The sequence below is a fragment of the Microtus pennsylvanicus genome, chromosome 6 (assembly GCF_037038515.1).
Source record: "Microtus pennsylvanicus isolate mMicPen1 chromosome 6, mMicPen1.hap1, whole genome shotgun sequence".
NCBI classification, from domain to species: Eukaryota; Metazoa; Chordata; class Mammalia; order Rodentia; family Cricetidae; genus Microtus; species Microtus pennsylvanicus.
In genome coordinates this window covers 23,759,977-23,775,303 of record NC_134584.1, presented here as the reverse complement: position 1 = coordinate 23,775,303, position 15,327 = coordinate 23,759,977, and the positions used below count along the sequence as shown (strand labels likewise).

Genomic DNA, 15,327 nt, shown 5'->3' with positions numbered 1-15,327 from the left:
TCTTATTATTTGAAACACAAGAAAGATATGACTTGACCTAAATTTATTTAAATAGCATTGAATAAATTTTATTTTATCTGTATGTACTTCTATATCTCTGGTGATGATTGTATACTTTTCTTTATGGTTCAAAGGAAGAGATATGTGGTTAATCTTAATTGTCAACATGACTGGACTTATAATCATCATGAAAATACACCTCTGGGTGTGCCTAACAGTGTTTTCAGAAGAGTTTAAATGAAGAGGAAAGACTTTAAGAATGTGGATTCTTTGGACTGCGTTTTGAGACTGAAAGGAGAAAGCCAGCTGAGTACTGCCATTCAACTCTTTCTGCTTCCTAACATTGGATGTGACTTAATGAGCTGCCTCCTGTTTGCTGCCATTCCTGCTACCCCATGGGTGAGAATCATGGAGATGTATGTCATAATAACACTTTCATTCCTCAAGGTTTTCTTTATGTTGCGTTCCAACATACACTTTTCAAATATATTTGAAGGAGAATGATGAGTTATATTAATAACATAGTTTTAAGTGATTGTCATAATAATAATAATTTCCCAAGTTACCTAAGATTAAGTCTAGGTTATTCAAAACGTTATAAACATTTCCTGATATTGGGTTGTACTAGGTAGTAATGATCTCTACTTGTGAAGTTAAGCTGCCTGCATACACAGATTCTTAACATTGACTCTGACCTCATCATTATGAACAGTAAATGTACCATAATTCATATTTAACTTGCTGATTTAGTATAATTGCTTCTATTAATACATCATATTTATACATTCAATATCTTTTCCATTAGTCATTCTTTCAATCCTTTCCAAATGCTGTCAAGAGTTATTCTTAATAAAACTACTCAGTGTATGTATCCTAAAATCTGATTTTTGTTTATGGATATGAACTGTGGAAGATATACATCAGGAATAAGACAATTGATTCTATAGTGAATCAATGAGTGAGTAACACAGTAACACAGTATATCATTTAGTTCATACATCTTCACTTGCCGGTGTCCTTTGCAATGAGTCAATGGTCTGGTTTGAGACCTTTGGCTTCTGTTACACTGTGAATAATGACCCTCACAGGGACACCACTAGGGTATCCTATTATTGCATCGCATTGTGGAGATCTTGTAGCTTTGAATCTGCAGGCCTGGCCCATTCAAACTCTCCTCCAGTTATAGATGAGGTGGATGTTTGGCATGGAGAGACAGAAGATAGCTAGACATCTCAAGGTAAGAAATCATTTCAAAATAAGGAAAGTGTTGTTAACCTCTGACGAAGCTTGTAAGATAAGAAGCCTTTTCACTTTTCGCATTGTTGAAAAGAAAGAATGGCAAGTTTTGTAGATATGTGCATAGATGACAATGTTGAAAAATATTTACCTAGGATTCAAAAAGAAGCAGTAGGTCTTTTGGATATGTATCATTCCACCTTCCATCTTCAAAGAAATATGCAATAGATATGTGCTCTGAGAAAATAAAGCTCATTTACTGAGGATCTGAAAAGCGATAGAAAGATAAATAAAACAAACTGTTACCACAAGAGAAAATGTGATAAATATTGACTTAAATTATCTTGATAATAAACAATTATTGATAACTTATCAAGATAAATTAATAGTATAAGCAACACAAAATAAAGAAAAAGTTAAGTATGTCACAAAAATGATATATAGGAGGAAAAATACAATGTGTTGAATAATATCCTTGGGGAAAATTAATTGTAATAGGTGAGAGATTGTGAGACACTATCAAGAGGTAAGATAGAATGTATGCAAACTAACAAAAAAAGGAAAATAAAAAACAACCAAACCTAGAATACTCCCTCTCCCTGAAAGCAAAGAACCATCATATGAGCATCCAGAGGATAGTATGGGTAGAGAAGGCAGAAATAAAGAGGTTACCCAGGATGAGACAGAATTGAAAGAGGAATTTGCATAACCTCCAAAAAATATGACAAAATGGTGTAAATAAATGTGAACAGTAACATGAAGGCAATTTAAAAGTGTTCTTCCAAAGAAAATACTTCATTATCTGAAGACCCGACTTCTTTTCTTTTATGTTAAAAAAAAAGTCCTCTACCTGTGATGTTTTCATGACCAGAAATGACTAATCTTTTTCCTCCATCATTGTCTGAATTCGTCTACACAAGGACTGAATTAAAATGAACACACAAAATAATCTACCTTCTTCTTTTAATGTTTCCTACATTTGTATTTGTTAACCTGTGTATTTTCCTTTCAACTTTTATCAGGGCAGTCTATCTAATATACTATAGTAAGAGGAACTATTAAAGGACTATTGGAGTACACTAGGGGCCTCTATTATGAAGGGTTAATCTCTCTCATGGGAGAGCATGCAATATCATCTCCCAGTGTAAAGGCAAGAAGAGTCGGAACCAGGTAAACAGCAGAGAAGCATCAGCACAAACTTCATTTAAAAACATCTTTTTGTTGATTCTTTTTGGATTTCACATCATGTATCCTGATTTCATTCATCTCCCCTTCTCCTCCTCACTTCTGCCCTCTGCTCTTATAACATCCCTACCAAAACAAAATTTAAAATAAAAACCAAAAAAACAAACTAAAAGCAAATAAAAACAAACAAACAACAACAAATGAATAAAAAAATCGCAGTATGGAAGCTATAGTGTGGCCCAGGAACTCAGACAGTATACCCTTCAGTCCATACATCTTACTTGTAAGTGTTCATTGCAATGAGTTTTTGGTCTGATTTGAGATCTCTGTTTTATACTACACTATAGATACTGGGCCCTCTCTAGGACTCCTTCTGGATACTCTATTATTGCCTTGTGTTGTGGAGATCTTGTAGGTCTGGCCCGTTCATATGCTCCAGCAGTTTATAGAAAAGATGGATGTTGAGGGTGGGCTACCTCATAGTCCTGGTTCTGAAACAGGGTAGTAGCTGGTTTGTCAGCCTGCCTGCTTTCCTTCTTCATCAGCACCTGGGAAAGCTCTCCAGCACCTGAATTAGCTCAGCCAGCTTGTCAGACAGGAAGGAGCTGGGCCAATTCTCCTGCTCTGACACTCTTGTGTCCAGCTCACCTGCCCTCACACCATCAGGACCAGCAGTGCAGGGCTTACTCTCTGGATTGAAGCCCTTGGAGCTAGCTCTTCTTTTCTCATGCTCCTGAGGCCTGCTCTACCACAGGTGGCAAGTGGGAGAGCATATTTGCTTTACCCTTGCTACCTCATGACAAATTGGGGGTGGGGTGGGTCAACCTTTCTACCCTCATGCCCCAGGACCTCCTAACCTGTGCTCCCACTAACAGGGTCTGCTCTATTCTGCTTCCAAGGAGAGGTACAGAGCCTACTCTTCTGAGTGCTGTTGCTGGATAGGGCAAAGGGCACAAATTTCTTGTGATAATTTTGACTTTTTAATAATATTACCATATTATCTAAACCTAAATAAAATCTAAAAATGTGTAGTCATTAAAATAGCAAATCAAACATACATTGATAGAACTAGCTATTTCATGTTTGCATTAAGGATAGTTAGTAAACTATTGCCTTAAAGTTAGTTTTTAATCATTTCTCTCTTTTGTCTTTGTATCTCATTTTAAAATACAAATACCTAAGGAGTCAATTAAAAGAGTAAAGCCTGAAAACAAAATCCAAATATTCATCTTAAAACTTTCTTTAGAATGCAATGTAATACAGATTATGTTATGTAAGTTTGTTTGTTACGTGCTAAGTTACGGATAACTTTGTGTTGAACTCCATGCTCGGTGACCTTCACAATAAATAGGCTTAGCGGGAACAGCTCCCGTTCCCAATAAGCATGACCATCATTGCAGGGAACAGACTGCTAAACTATTCCAACTCTTTTATTAATACAATCTCGCTAACTACATTGTCATTTTAAATTTCAACATTTTGTTCATTTTCGCAATAAAAATAGATTAATACCATGTTAATGACTACACAAATGTGAAATGAACTGGGCCATGATATTGTACCAACAGCTGCATCTATTTAAAGTCTGCACTGGTTAATTTTATATGCCAGCTTGTCTAGGCCACAGCATCCAGATATTTGGATCTCATTTAGATGTTGTTGCAAACACATTTGCAGAGGTATTTTCCATTCATGTGGACAGGCTTTGAGTAGAACACAATAATTTCCACAGTGTAGCTAAGACATGGGTGCTGTTCAATCAGTTGAAGGCTTTGAGGAAAACCAGCCTGGCATTTCCTAAGCAAAGGAAATTCCATGTCCTTTCTCACTGCATGTGTCAGTTACAAAATCAACTTCATTTTGTATCTCAAGTTTGATGGTCTATCCTGAAAACTGGATTATTTATTTCTATCATCACGCAGATGCTAAAAGTTCTTTTTTTTTAAAAAAAAATCTCTGTCTCTCATTCTCTCTACTACACATACAGATTTGCAAACCTGCAGATACCCTGTTAGTTCTGTCTGTCTAAAAAGGGCTACTAAAATATGATGCTCAAATACGCAGATCAGAGCCTTAAAATGGAGAAGAAGATAGAGGAGGAGATGAGGGGGGAGAACCAGAGGAGGGGAAGAAGGAGAGTTGAAGGAGCAGAGGACAGGGGAGAGGAGAGGGCGAAAGGTCAGCTATAGCTTTATATTATATGGTGTATCTTTTTAAAACTAGTTATTCTCTGTTTTTCAGTTGGATAAATGTTTTATCTCTTATATTAATTGCTATGGGACAATGGTCATTTATTCTGTCACTTGTATTATTTTTAATAAAATGCTGATTGGCCAGTAGCAAGGCAGGAATTAGAGGCGGGGCAATGAGAACAGGAGAATTCTGGGAAGAGTGAAGCTCAGTCTACTGTCATAACCCATCTTCAGAGGAAACAAGTTGTGACTGCCTAGCCCAAAAAGGTATAGAGCCACATGACTAAATCAGACAAGAATTATGGGCTAATGTAAGTTATAAGAATTAGTTAATAAGAAGCCTGAGTTAATGGGCTAATCAGTTTATAACTAATGTAGACCTCTGTATGATTCTTTGGGACTTAAGGGCTGCAGGACCTGGCAGGACAGAAATCTCTGTCAACAATCAATGATTGAAAATAAATACTCTACTCACACAAACAAGATAGTGTTAATAATGCCAATTTGACTTATTCATCTTCTGGCAGCAAAATATTTCCCTTTTTAGAATATTGTATTCTCAAAATGCGTCGATGTGCTTTGAGTGACTGTGAGATCAATGCATGATAGTAGTTTTAATCTCTAATATCATCAAAAATAATAATGTGAAAAATATAGTGTTTTGAACAAGTTAGGGTTTTCTATGAGCAGACATTAATCTCATGGAAAGGGAAATAATGGATTAAACAAAACCCAGGCCTCTTATTTCAAAACACCTTTTATGAGAAATGCCCTCATTTCATTAACATAATTTTTATTCTCAGAAACCCTGATTTTTACTGAACTTATTTTTTAATAAAAAATACATGACTTTTAACTCTGTTTAAGGAACGGTAGCCTGTTTATGGAGAAAAGAGCTTGAGGAAGGCTCCAGGGGAAATGTCAGTACCTGTTCAAGAAGAATGCAAATGCCATTTCACATTTAAAGAAACATGATTGTGACTTCACTGTGAAATTCACAAAGCCTTCAAGGGTATGGGAAAACTTTACTTGATTAAGTGGCACCAAACATAGATGTACATCAAATTGTAACTCCAGTGCTTACCAGGGAAGTGTTGTTGGATGTGCAGGGAAGGCAGAGCCCTGCACTTTGCAGCATGAGAGAAGTGTTGTTGGATGTGCAGGGAAGGCAGAGCCCTGCACATTGCAGCATGAGAGAAGTGTTGTTGGATGTGCAGGGAAGGCAGAGCCCTGCACTTTGCAGCATGGTTTGTGTTTTCATGTGAGCTGGAAGGCAGCACAAGGACCACAAGTTAAACGCTGTCAGCGCTTGAGTTGTGCTTGTCTCCATGAATCAGCACTGCTTCCTAATAATAGCAAGTCTGCTTTCATGTGTAAGTACTTTTACTTTTGATAGAAGAACTATTCATATCCTTAAGAGGCCTGTACATCCATTGTCAACTCTGGTCTCCTTGGTGGTTAGTTCCTCCAAACTATATTTGTGGTCAGAAATAGAACAGTTTGACATAGTATTGCGTTCACAAATGAGGATCTCTCACATTGGAGATGCTTGGTGCTTATATGTTAGTAAGTGAATTGATGAATGCATAGAGTAATTTATTTATTTAACCCTTATTTATTTAGTTAAATCTATTTTAGTTTTTAGTTGTGAGTCTGTTTGTCAGTTTGTGTACATGAGTATCTCAGAATGCCAGGAGAGGGGAATGCCTGGAGCTGGGGCTACAGTCATTAGTCACCCCACTTGGGTGTTCGGGACAAAACTAGGGTCCCCTGCAAAAGGAATGTATATTCTTACCAGCTAAGAAATTTTCCCAGCCCCTAGAGAGTATTTTTCTTAAATAAAGTGTTTCATATTTATGAACTCATGAATTAGTTTTATTTTACATTTGTGCTTTGTTGCCAATAAATTCAGTGTATACATCTGTCATTCTACTGTTGTGGTCTGAGAGCCCCACTTTCCTAGGCAGTGTTCTCTAGAGGAACATGACCAATAGAAGATGTATATATTAGAAAATGGGAAGTACTTGATTGACGAATTTAGTAGGGGCTGGGAAGTTCTATAGCTACTTGAACACTGGAAAAATAGCTAAGCTGGTGGTAGCTTCTAGGCCAGCCTCCTGGATGCCTTAGTTCTCTCAGTCTGGCACCGAAATCCTGGAAGCTCCCTGGGGCATTGGCAGTATTGAGTCCATGCTGGACCTCTAAAGAAACTGGAACCTGATGTCAAAATAGCATAAAAACAGCAGCAATGAACACAATGTTCAGAAAGAATTGAAGCCAGGCAGTCACACACTGATATTTCTGTAGATGTCTTTATATTTGGCTTCCAGGGTGGAGGTGTTCCTCACTTTGGAGGTGGCTGTTTTCCTCTCAGTTAATCCTGAGATGAGCTACCGAGGTTCCTTCCAAATGATTATAAATCCTATCAAACTGAGAGCCAGAAACACATGTCACAACCTTCTGAGAGGGTGTGCTGTTGCAGGTGTTCTAGGGAATTTGCCTTTATTGGAGCACGGTAATGTGATGTAAGAAGAGGTGCTTTGAGGTAAGAATAATAAAGAGTTACTACTTTGGCAGGTTTGAGTAGTAAACTTTTTACCTTTTGTGGAACCTATTCAGCATAAAAAGATCACATAATGAGGTATACATGAATGATTTATTATCATAATACCAAAATAAAAATGTACCTTTGGTGTTATCTGAAAAAAAATTCACCTTCTCAAACTTGAAAATGTTTCTTAAGGTTTTTACTGAGAGCATCCTCTATTTTACATAATGTGTTATATCCCTTTGCCTTTATTCCAGTTGGGATTTAGTTCTGTCATCAAAATCTGAGATAAGAGTGCAGGGCTACTTGATGCTTTGTGTGTGACAAGGATCCAGACTTTTGAGTAGCATTGCCAAGTATTCTGAGTAGTATAGGGAAGCCAATCTAGCTCCATTTCATTGTTCATATTTCAAACAGAAAAAAAATGAGAAATTGTTTCCCCAAAGGAACCATGAACATGTATTAGTCATCTCAAAGAAGAATACTGCCAGCTCCCAAACAAATATCCCACATGCATACCATTGGGGAAAACACTCATATATACTTTCTGAGAAAGCTGAAATATGCAGTATTTTTTACAGCTGTCCAATTGTCTAGCTGAAATCTACATAACTTCAGAGGAAGAATAAGAACATGTATTTTTTTTGGTATAACTTGTTTTTGAACTTACATTTCTTTTTTTGACTGAAAATAGCTTGGTGGATAGTACTGCAAAAGTTGCTTGCTTCCCCTTCATGAACTTTTTCAAAGTAAAGATTTTTAAAACATGTTTTCCTCGGTGTGTGACAATGTACACTGATGTTAAAAATTGCTCAAACATGGAAGCAGGAAAGCTCATAGGGCTTCAACCTCAGACTAGGAACTAGTCACAACAGGAGAATGCTGAGAATATGAGGAAGGGTCTTCCTCAGGGAGGAGTCCCCCTGAACTGGTCTTCTGATATGAAGTGATCAGCCTGAAGTTATATATATATATATATATATATATATATATATAATTTCATATATGTATATATGTGTGTGTGTGTGTGTGTGTGTGTGTGTGTGTGTGTATATACATATATGTGCTGGAAAGTTTATCCAGGGTAAGAAGACGTTCAATAGAATGAAGACCAAGAAATAGAAACTGAGTTTCACTATGGACGAAGGAGTGATTGAATAAATCTTCACATGGGTGAAGGGCTCTCATTTGAAAGATGATAATGTTTTTCTTACACTGAAAACAGAACAGGGAAACCTGCTTACTCCTAAGCATGACAGGTTTGAGTTAATAGGCAGTATGGCGCTTTGTGACAGTGAGGGAGTCACTTGGCGGTTTTGAAGGTCCTTCAGACAAGATCAGACTCTTGCTTGCTATGATTCATTATGCATTGCCTGGCTGCTGACTGAGAGCCTGCATGAAATCATCCATTTTCATACTTACCATTTCCTTACAGAAGGCTGTCAGCTTGAAAGTGGTGGGGGGAGTTGTGGGTGGGGTTGGAGGGCGAAAAGGAAGGAGGAAAGTGATAGGATTCTATTTCACCTAAAAATGTTTTTTAAAAAATGATATATGACAGAGTCTCATTAAAAATCACTGCCCAATAATGAAAATTGCCTTTCTATACAAAGTATTTGATCGATGGCTGCGTTGGGGTCTTGGCTGTCCATAGGTGTCCAGAGATTGCACTGCAGCGCTGTGGCTCTGGCTGGCGGCCAGTGGCGACTTCAACAGGGACTGGCTGCCAACCCTTCAGGCTATGGGCCCCTCACAGAGCTTCCTGACTGGTCTTTCGCCGATGGCCATCCTGCTCCCCCAATGAAAGGCCAACTTCGAAGAAAAGCTCAAAGGGAGAAGCTTGCAAGACGAGTTGTACTGCTGACACAGGAAATGGATGCTGGATTACAGGCATGGAAGCTCAGGCAGCAGAAGTTGGAGGAAGAAAGGAAGCAGGAAATCCAAGGGGATTTCACTGAGAAGTCCACTTCCACATCAATAAAAAACAGCTCCATTCTCAAAAAAAAAAAAAAAAGTATTTGATCAAATTACTTGGAGTGACAATTCTACCTGTTATTTCAATACTAAGAATATTAATTTTAAATGTGCATCATTAACAGGGCTATGAAGAGCAAAACATAAACACAGAAATGATAAGAAAGCATTCTCTAGTCTGTATTGGAATAAGAAAGTAAGTTAGTAATCCTTAGTAAGCCAGCCAAAACATTAACAGTAAGTTTTGTATTTATCATAGTGGTTAATATTTAGAGCTAATTAAAATATTAAAGCTCATGATATTTGAAAGGAGCGTTTTTCTAAAACAAGCGAAAATGACTCATGAAGGCCAAAAGAGGTGGCTGAGCCATTAAAATCACAGCCATCAACAAAGATGTCCTATAAAGAGATTATAGATAATGAAGTAGCATAAAGTTGAAAAATATCAGTATCTTTCTCAAGCTACTTTAAAATAAATGTTTTCCTGTAAGTAACTTAGAGGCTTTGACGAGCTCACTTGCCTAAGGTCTTCTAAACAGACTATTAGGCAGGAATGAGGGTCTATGTGTACACATGTATGCGCATGGGCTCACACACACCTGAGTGCCAGAGGTCAATACTGAGTGTCTTCCTTAGTGGCCCTTCTTCTTAATTTTGAGCAAAGGAATCCCACTGCACTTGGACACTTGGCTATGTTGGCATGCACACAGACTCTGGGGATCACAGTGTCTCTGATCTCCCAGCTTGGAGTTTACAGGAACACACTTCTCCTGACTTTAATGTGGACCCTAGTGATCCAACAGAGGTCCTCAGGTTTGAATGACAAGTACTTTACCAGATGCCTCAACCCCCAATCCACAGCAAGATTCCTCTTTTGTAGGCTGCTGACTTTGATTAAAATTTCCCCAAACAGCACATCCCTGAGCAGCTCCCTCTAGTCATACATTTCAATAGTAAAAATGACAGGATGAAGATTACCATTATTCGTCTAACTTAAAGTGTAAAATAGATCCTTTTCACAAAATCTTTACTCCGTAGAAAGCAAATGTATCTTTTGGTCTAAGGTTACTGAGGGCAGAACATACTATCCATGTGTCGAGAACAAGAAAAGAATTATTTGGGGGGCTGAAAGTTTAATTTGAGCCCACGATGAATGACAGGAACTTTTACAAAAAATGTTGTTAATGAAGTTAAGCTTCTAAATTGAGTTTTAAAAATATCTTTACAAAAAAATAAAAATATCTTTACATATCATAATTGCATGGCATATATTTTTCAGTCTGCTTGAAACAATCATTTTGTTTACCATCCTCAGGATACGATTCTTCTCCCTTTTGGATAGAAAAATTCTCATAAGCCTCCCTTTCTGATTTAGAGAGCTTTCATGAGATTTAGGCTTTGGGCATGATTGAAGATGTTTCAGAGACTGGATTTTTGTAGTCCTTGGTAATTACTTCTGGAAAGCAATGACTATTTCCACCCAGTTTTGAAAAGGTATAAATCTTGATGCTTTTTGTTATTTTGTTTGCTGAAACACTGGAGCAAGAGAAACAAGGAATATAGTTTTAGGCTGCTTAGTGTAGCAAATTCAGCTGCGCATTAACTTTGGCTCTTGTTTGTGAACATACTATGTATAACAAAATTGGCTTAATCTTCAAAGTATTGCTAAGTACTTCAGGGTTTTAAAGACCATTTGATCTGTAAGGTAATCAGAAAGAAGACCCATTAAAAGTCACTGGAATGAGAGTGAGGGCGATAGCTTGCCAGGCATAAGGGCATAACTTTGATCCTCAGAGTCCATGCAAGTAATCCAGACAAGGTGGCTGTTCTAGATTGCTTTTCTATTACTGGGGTAAAAGAGAGGCCAAAAGTAAGTTGTGGAAGAACGGGTTTATTCAGCTGGTAGTTGTAATCCATCAAGGAAGGAATCACAGAAGGAAACTAGCACAGGTGTCTGGAGGCAGGAACTGAAGCAGAGATCAGGGAGAAACATTGTTTGCTGTCTGTACACGTTGGGTTTGCTTTATTAGCCGGTTTTACACAGCCCACATACACCTTCCCAGGGATGACATAGCCTTTCTATATCAAGAACAATTAAAAAATATTTCACAGATAAGATTATTGATGAAATTGGATGGCGCAAGTTGAAATTTCTTTTTCCCAGGTATGTCTAGATTTGTGTCACATTGACAACAATCATGGCCTTAAGCTATTATCAATTTTGACACAAACACATATCTTTAAGCCATATCCTTTCATTTTTTGCCCTCAATTTATTATGTTATTATTAGAATATAAAGAGTCTAACTGCTAAAGTCTCATACCATTTAAATACTTTAATACTTTAAAAGTCCAAGGTCTCTTTAAAAATCTATGTATGTGGGAAGACACACACAGGACAGTAACAGCAAATATAAAGGAAAAATACTACGAGTTTGAAAGAGAATAAACAGAAGGTGTACAAGGGAAGGTTGGAGGGAGAAAAGAAGAGGAAGTGATTCCTTTTAAATATAATATCAAAACAAATAGTTAAAAATAATTCTATGTTATCTAACTGTAGGCTCCTTTAAAATCCAAATAGTTTATGTATTTTCTTATTCCAGAGGGGAAGAGACAGGACACAAAGAAAGTGAACGAACTGAAAACCGAAACCAAACAGTTTAAACAGCCCCGTGTCCACGATGTGGAAGTCACTTGTTATCTTCTGGGTTCTAAAAGGCGTGGATCACTCCACATCTTCAGCTCTGCCACCCACAGGTGCACATAGCTTATCTGGGAAACATAGATGCAGACTGATTATTCTCCACACATGTTGTTGTTCCATAATCCTTGCATCTCCAATATGCTAGATTATCCACTACATCGGAGGCTCTGTCTTCACCAGTGACTTTTCCTGGTCTCTCCTAGTGCCAAGTTTCAACTGTTCCTAAAACCAGTAGCATGTAGGCAACTGTTACACATTGCCAAGTTCATATTCCAGGTTCTGTGTGACAACCATGATACCTCCTCTGAGATTTCATCTCAATGAAGTTGGTGTCTTATTAACTATAGATGAATTTTTAGTTCTAGCAACTCACATCCATTACCCCATTAAATCAAAGGGAAAGTTACTTCACTTCAACAGATTCTTAATTCAGGTATCTCACACAAGAGGCGCTGATAGATAGAGGCTAAAGGATTCTCAAACTTCTTTCCAAAACTTTAGAAAAAGACCCTCATCATCTGCATTTCTCTCAGTATTCTTGTCTTTTCAGTTACTACAGAACGTACCATTAAGCTCTGAACACTTCATGACTTTTTAGCCTAAAGTTACAAACATTCCATTGTCGCCTATCCCTAAACCCAACAAAGTTCAGGACTTTTATAGCAAGCTCTCACTCTCTAATACCAATTTCGGAGAAAGAAAAAACAATTTATTTTAGCTTACAGTTTACAGTCTATCATTTAGGAATGCCAAAGAAGGAATTGATGCAGACACAATGGGTGACCTCAGCTGACTGGTTTGCTAGTTAACCCACCTCATGGTTTTCTATTCTTTATGAATTTTGACTGCTGTTATTCACCATGACCAGTTACTACCCTCAGTAGATTAACTCAGTACAATGAAAATGCCCATGACAAATAAAGGCTTTCACTTGTGATAAATATATTACTGTTTGAGTCATAATCTTCTTAAGTGAAAGTTCACAGCTGCCCCACAGGGCAGAGCTGCAGTAGACTTGCTTTCTGTTGGTTGGGGTTTTGCATAACAACCTCATAAGCATAATTGAAATGTGAAGAGTAAAATTTTGTAAGAGTAAAAATTTCAGTATCTGAAATCAAAAGCAAAGCTAAATATTTTAAAAGCTCACCTGAAAATAATTTCAATGCATTTTACAAAAGAAAATGATGTGAAGTATTAAGAATACCTGGGAACATAAGGAGCCTTACTCAGAGGAAGCATTCTTATTGAGTTTTAGAGAGATTTCTTTGATAATAACTGCTAAGAATAAAGAATTAAAAACCAAAGAGGTTTTTTTTTAATACAGGATTTTGTAGGAAAATTAGCACGCACATTATTTAACTACGGTACAAATATAACAGTTCTGGATGTGTGTGGGAACAAAGCAAAGCTGTCAACAAATTCGGTACACACTAGACTGCCATGCTACTGAGTGGGAAGCACCGGTTCATTTGTGCAGTTCAACAAAAAGCAACAAAGGGGGGGGGGAGATTGCTTAGCATATTATTTTAATACTATAAGAAACTTAAAGCTAAAGACAAAATGGAATAGACTCAATTGGCATACAGTAAATTCTAGAACTCCTTCTGCTTTCTCATTTCGTCTTTGGAACACTATAGTTACTCTGGAGACAGAATGTCCCTTTGTCCAAGCTCAGATACAGGAACTTAATATATTTACTTTCTGTAGTTTTTAAATATTTTTACAGCCAAAAAATAGCAAGCAAGATTACAGCACAGATTAGCTACTTGACAATAGCTGTGGCTATTGGTGGGTATGGTTTTCAAGGGCATTTACAACACCCTAAAAGATTAATAATTAGTTTTTTTATTTATTGAAGACTTGGTAAATATATTTGTGAGATGCCATTTTTCTGTACTATATTTTGAAGTAGGAAATTAGTGTGCCTTAATAGTATTAATGTATGGATTAAGCTACAAATCATCAGCATAATCCAAAATTTAAGAACTTAGAGTTTTAATATCTTTAATTCCTCTAGTTCTTAAACAATGATACTTTCACTTCTAAAAAAACAAAACTAAAAAGACACAGTCAAGGTAGGGAGACTTTTAAAACTAAATTTATATATTCTTAAAAAAGTGATATATTTTACTAATAACTTGTAAACTGTGCTAGGATTTTTATTTAAATGATTTTTACTGAATTTTTATACAGGATATTTTAATCAAGTTTATTCCCTCCCCTTTGTCCCTGATGTCCTCCCAATATTCTTCCTCCCTAACTTTCTCTTTTTCTCTTAAAAAAAAAAATCCTAAAACAACCACTGTCCCCCATACCTATCTCAAACCCAAGAAACCCAAAATTATGTCCATCAAAGCAAATAGGCCAAAATACTTTGAGGCAAAAAAAGCCCCAAACAGCAAAACAAAACTGAGTTGTTTTATTAAGGAATACAACATAAAAACAGTAATATTTTTCTATCTTTGTACATTATAAAACTCCTTAAAATGCATTTATTATGTATATCATGTTCTCATTGATTCTCTATGATTATTGTCACATTAATATTATTTTAAGGGAAATCAAACAACAATTGGAAGCATAGTTTGATTTAAATGCTAAAACAGATGAAGTCCTTTTATACCTCTATTTGTATAACTCAATCAATCAAAAACATTTGCACACTTATCCTAGTACTGAAAATACTCCTTAATCTCACAGTGACACAGTCACAGCTTTTACTAATTGTCTCAGCCTGGACACCTTCTTTTTCCTTGAACCTGTTTTATGTGTCTCTGCATCTTTCATATCTTTTCCTTCTTTCTTCCCTCCCATCCTCCATTTCACCAAACTGTGATGTGGGATTCTCCTCTGTATGTTGTGATCATCATTAATGAATAAAGAAAGCTGGCTTGAGCCTATAGCAGGGCAGAACACAGTTAGGCAGGGAAAACTAAACTGAATGCTGGGAAAGGGAGGGGTTAAGGAGAAGCCATGGAGCTGCCACCGAAGACAAATGCACTGAAACTTTGCTGGTAGGCCACAACCTCATGGTGATGCACTGATTAATGGAGATGGGTTAAATTAAGGTGTAAGAGTTAGCAAATAAGAAGCTAGAGCTAATGGGTGAAGCAGTAAATTAATTAATACAGTTTCTGTATGGTTATTTTGAAAGTCTAGGCAGCTGGGATATGAACAAGCGGCTTCCATACTACAAAACTCTTTTAAGAAGTTGACTCATTTGATATGTACAGAAGTTTGTTTATTTTAACACTGCTAACTACTTGTGCCATGATGATGTAATGGATTCCATAGCTGGATAACTGCTGGTAAAGTGAGCTGAGTGCAGCCGTCCTGAGGATGCAGCTTATCTGGCAGTTATTTTTCTCACGTCATAGTAGCAATGCAAAAACCCCAGGTATTTTATATAAATATAAGATATTCTAATTTTCTAAGAACAAATTAAGTAGAAGTATTTTTGAATTGACTCATAATTGTCTCTTTTGGCCACT

The 15,327-nt window shown here is 36.9% G+C and overlaps 1 pseudogene; it reads left to right on the top strand.

The window, feature by feature from the left end:
• The first annotated feature begins 8,781 nt into the window (after positions 1-8,781).
• On the top strand, positions 8,782-9,148 carry LOC142852779 (large ribosomal subunit protein mL52 pseudogene; annotated as a pseudogene).
• The last annotated feature ends 6,179 nt before the right edge of the window (positions 9,149-15,327 follow it).